This window comes from Rhipicephalus microplus, chromosome X (genome assembly GCF_043290135.1).
Source record: "Rhipicephalus microplus isolate Deutch F79 chromosome X, USDA_Rmic, whole genome shotgun sequence".
NCBI lineage: Eukaryota > Metazoa > Arthropoda > Arachnida > Ixodida > Ixodidae > Rhipicephalus > Rhipicephalus microplus.
In genome coordinates, this window is record NC_134710.1 from 311,176,919 (window position 1) to 311,180,832 (window position 3,914).

The window sequence follows — 3,914 nt, forward strand, 5'->3', positions numbered from 1 at the left end:
CGCATCCTACGTAAAGTGGAAATTGATGATATTCGAAGCATGAATGAGGAAGGTAGATATGTCACTTCAAAATCAGCACAGCGTTGCGAGGCGGATGAACGGAGTACACTGTAAACCCAATCAGAAATGTTATGCGCGCTCAAGTATCTAGATAAGATGCACGTATGTTGCTTAAGCCTTATAGTCGCGTAATGACGGCACCACTAACGTTTGCAATACCATCACCAGCAGTGGTAGGCATGTAAGTCATGCTATACATGACTTCCATGTCGTGATTATCATATTTGCGCCTGACATTTATGTTCATCGTCCATTCACGTCACGTAATCCCAAATATGGTGTACGTGAAGCTAGCGAAACAGTCGCGGGCGCGCTATGAGCGTAGCATGTAGTCGTATTTTACATGGCATGCATGACACGCAATAATATACAGGAGCTGCAAAGCACTTCACTAAAACGGAGAAGCTGGTTCTAGAGCTTGACGATATGCTTGCAAAAAGTCAGACCCAGATCACTAATACAGCAGATAATCCAGCAGCAGGTAACGATAGTTTACAATCCATTGAACGTATTAATACATTTCAGGCTCAAAAGCTAACAGATTTTGAGGATCGTAGCCGGCGTTCGAACATAATAATCCATGGGATACCCGAACGTCCAAACGAGACAGAAGATAAACTGAACAATAAAATAGTCAAGGGTGTATTTAATGACAGACACAATGTACAGTGTCAATCCCGTGGACGTATTCAAAGGCTAGGCAGGCAAGGTGACCAGCAACAAATAATTTTATATCTTCAGAATTTAAATGAAAACAAAGTAATACTTCAAAATGATAAAACATTGAAGGGAACTAACATTTTCATTCAAAACGACTATTCGCAATCCCCATTAAAGAAGCGCAAGCTTCTGTGGGAAAGTGCAAGAAATGATAAGCTTCAAGGGAAGAAGGTATCACTTATAGACGACTAACTCAATATCGACAAGCTTATCTATTTTTGAGACGGATCATGAAATAAACGCCTACAGGCTGCGCACGGCCCCCCTAGGCAAACATCAAGAAGCATGTAATAACGTATATTGGCGAAATAGGCATCTGAGAATAATTAATGTCAACACTCAGTGTCTTAACTAAAACAAGTTCGCTTGAGATACTGTTACTTCAATATGACCCCATATTACAGTTATTACTGAGACTTGGCTTCGCGAGGAAATTAACGACCAAGATGTTTTCCCCCCTTGCTTCAATGTTCATCGAGTAGGTAGGTCTTCTAGGGGAGGGGGTGTGGCAGTCTTAGTTAAAAATGAGGTTAAAGCTGTTGTTCTTGAGATAATACCCTCGTTGAAATGCCTGTGAATTAGGGTATCGCTTTGGAGCTATAGCTTTGTACTTTTCGTTGTTTAGAGGCCTCCTAACGACGCGCCTGAATTTTTGCGAGCATAATCCTGTTTTATGAATAAATACTTGATTAGCAAGGTTATTCTTGTAGGTGACTTTAATTTGCCTGGTATAGACTGGGTGCGCCTTGACTCTGGGCTTCATCACAACCAGGATGTTAACATACTTTTTGATATCGTGTTAACCTATGATCTCGTGCAAGCTGTAGTTGCACCTACTCACGTGCAATGTTCTTCATCATCAGTTTTATACCTGGAATTCTTCGCTCGTAAATTTGTAGAATTCACGGTGGTTGTCTCAGTCACGTGTGACTCACTATTTTACATACTTATTGTGCAGCCGTGGGCACACACCGTGCTGAAGACTATGTGCGCTGACGTCTGCGATGCCTGTCATCCATCTCTTTCGTCAGAGCAGCTTCTGAAGGACTGTGCGAGATGTGAAGGTAAAGTTATTTGTGTCATATTTTAACGCTTGTTTTTATATTAACGTGCACGTACTTGTCATATGCGTGCATCTTCATATTCTGTCATGTGTGTCTATTTTTACTATGTTACTGTACGTGCAGCCGTGGGAACAACAGTCAGAAGGTTGCGTGCGCTGGCGTCTGCAATGCCTGTCATCTATCGCTTCCGTCGAAGGAGCTCCCCAAGGAGTGAACAAGATTTGACAACGAGAATGGACTTGTACACTTCACCATGAATTCATTTAAAAGAACGGAGAAACTTCATGTGTATGTAGAAAAATAAAAGATTTCGATGTCTCACTTTTGTCGTTCGTTGTTGCCGTGACTGCGAAAGCAGTTACACATAGGTGGCTAACTACTTTTTCGCGTGTTCTTTTCTGCACAATTTGTTCCTCACTGCGCAGAAAAACAGGTGAAAAAAGTATTAGGCTTAGCGGAAAATAAACAAAAACAGTGTTTGAACTGGGGATAAAAAGTTCATCCAATTGGAGTATTTGAGTGGATCAACTGTTCATCCGGCAAGGTGCAACTGTGAGGACTAATGGTTGCCCGGTAAGGTGTAACTGTGGGGATTAACAGTTGCTCTATAAGGTTCAAATGTGAGGACTAAATGCTAGGCCTTTGAGGTGAATTGTGGGACTAATGGTTACTCACTAAGGTGTAAATGTGAGGACTAAATGTTAGTCCCTTGAGCTCATCTGTGGGGACTAACTGTTAGACTCAGTGCTGTTGGTCCTTAAAAGAATTAATGGTTGTGGCAGCCCCATTAGTCCCCAAAAGGACGAATCACATACCCTTTTAACACCCTTTTGCCTTAGAATGGTAGCTCAGTGGTAGAGCATCGAACGTGTTATTCGAAGGCCGCAGGTTCGGTTCCTGCCCACGGCAAGTTATCTTTTCACCCATTTTTCTTTCTTCACATTTAGCTTACAATGCGGTATAATAACCTCCCCTATACGAAGTGTTCCGGTATCCAAGCGCTCCTCTTTGTGCTCTGATTTTTAGATGCGGAAGCATCTTATACTCGCGCCTTGTAGGGCGCCGTCCGCGCCGTCCGCGCCGTCCGCACCGCTTCTCGAACATTCGACAGCTGACGCGCGCGCATGCGCCGTCGCCCACTCTTCCACCATCTGTGCATCCCTTCCTCCTCTACACACCACGCGCGCTTCACTCCTCCACCATCTGTGCACCCTTCCTCCTCTACACACCGCGTTCGACATCTACAATTCTCCTGATTCTCCAGTGGACGCGCATGTGGCGTCGCGCTTCGAGAACATTCAACAGCTGACAGTGCATGCGCCGTCGCGCTGTATATATACTCAAGGTCGGCGCTCGCTCGCTCAGTTGCCGCTCGTCGGTTGGTTTGTACGGCGCGTCGACGTCCAAGGTCGCGGTGAAATGAATTCCAACGAATCCACAAACACAATGATCGACGTCCCTTCGACCAGCGCCGCCCTTTCGCATACGTGTGTACGTGTTCACTCATTTAACACCCCCTCCTACAACCACGTTAACCAATTTAGCCATCGACCCAAGTAAGTCGCAATTTAACACCCCATTTCACAACCACGTTAACCAATTTAGCCATCGACCCAAGTAAGTCGCACTTTAACACCCAGTTAACCAAATATATGCTCCGCATCCTCCTCAGTGTTCCCCCGAGGGAAGCTGCGGGCAATTTTTTTCGGTGAAACCTAGTTTTTCTCGCGCCTCGGCTCAGCGTCTTGTGGCGATCGACGCGGCGCCTTCCAAAGAACCGCTTGGCCAGCAGTCATCTCGGCCGACCACCGCGATGAAGAGAGGAACTTCACTCAGTGACAGTGAGGACACAGAGCTGCACTCAGCCGCCTCGGAAGACGACTCATCCAACGATGATTTCATTGCCATCCGGAGCAAGAGGACGAAGAGGAGGACCGTCAAAGCAGCCTCGCACACTTCTGCGAGTACAGTGACTATGAAGTCAAGACATGAACGCTGGCCACACGTCATCATCTTCGTGCCAGAAGAGTCCTCAGGAAACCTGCGACTGCTGAACAGGCAAGCACTCTC